At 43.9% G+C, this 1,270-nt stretch overlaps 1 protein-coding gene across 1 annotated transcript in view; it reads right to left on the bottom strand.

The window, feature by feature from the left end:
• PIWIL4 (piwi like RNA-mediated gene silencing 4) overlaps positions 1-1,270 on the bottom strand; it is a 35,874-nt gene that overhangs the window by 27,869 nt on the left and 6,735 nt on the right. The window lies entirely within an intron of this gene.

Raw genomic sequence — 1,270 nt, 5'->3', positions numbered from 1 at the left:
CCCTATACCATTTCAGACAAATGGCTGTCCAGTCTCTTCTTAAAAACTTCCAGTGTTGGAGCATTCACCGCTTCTGGAGGCAGGTTGTTCCACTGGTTAATTGTTCTAACTGTCAGGAAGTTTCTCCTTAGTTCTAGGTTGCTTCTCTCCTTGATTAGTTTCCACCCGTTGCTTCTTGTCCTGCCTTCAGGCGCTTTGGGAAATAGCTTGACTCCCTCTTCTTTGTGGCAGCCCCTGAGATATTGGAAGACTGCTACCATGTCCCCCCTCGTCCTTCTCTTCATTAAACTAGACATACCCAATTCCAGCAGCCTTTCCTTATATGCTTTAGCCTCCAGTCCCCTAATCATCTTTGTGGCTCTTCTCTGTACTCTTTCTAGCATCTCAACATATTTCTACATCGTGGTGACCAAAATTGGATGCAGTATTCCAAGTGTGGCCTTACTAAGGCATTGTAAAGTGGTATTAATATTTCACGTGATCTTGATTCTATCCCTCTGTTAATGCAGCCCAGCACTGTGTTGGCCTTTTTGGCAGCTGCAGCACACTGCTGGCTCATATTTAAGTGATTGTGCACTAGGACTCCGAGGTCCCTCTCACAGTTACTACTATTGAGCGAGGTACCCCCTATACCCGTGGTGGCGAACCTATGGCACGGGTGCCACAGATGGCATGCAGAGCCCTCTCTATGGGCACGTGCGCCATCACCCCAGTCCTAGGCCTTCAGCTGGGGTTTATAAAACCTTTTCACTTTAGTCCTCCACTGCCATGTGGAAAACAAAAAGGTTCAATCAATCAATCAATTTCAGCTTCTGGGGAGGGGGGGTATCGCAAAGTTGAAATTTATTGATGGTCACCTCCCCCTACAGTCAGCAACAACTAGTGGAGTAAAATCCGCAGGGACTCCTTATCTCTTTATAGATATTTAGGGGTTGGAAGCAATATAGGAGAAGTGCTTTAACTTGGATATCTGCCTTGCAAAATTTGAAGAAAGGCCAATATGAGGCACCTGAATAAGAATTTAGTCTAAAACTGGGACTTCTTTCCTTCTCTCTATATCCCCCCCCCCCAAAAAAAAAATAAAGACTCACTTTTTAAAGAGGAGGTTTAAGAATTGTATGCACACAGGATTGCTGGAAAATAGCTGGTGAGTTAATTGGACTGTTATCTTTACACTATCGCCTCTTCGAGTTTCACAAGATAATTCTGTGACCTAAGAGAAAGAGAATATGCAATTTAAATTCAATTGCAAAATATCTAATACAAACCG

The sequence above is a fragment of the Protobothrops mucrosquamatus genome, unplaced genomic scaffold (genome assembly GCF_001527695.2).
Source record: "Protobothrops mucrosquamatus isolate PMUCROS unplaced genomic scaffold, P.Mucros_1.0 scaffold1984, whole genome shotgun sequence".
In the NCBI taxonomy this organism is placed as follows: domain Eukaryota; kingdom Metazoa; phylum Chordata; class Lepidosauria; order Squamata; family Viperidae; genus Protobothrops; species Protobothrops mucrosquamatus.
This window is presented reverse-complemented; position numbering and strand designations above follow the sequence as displayed.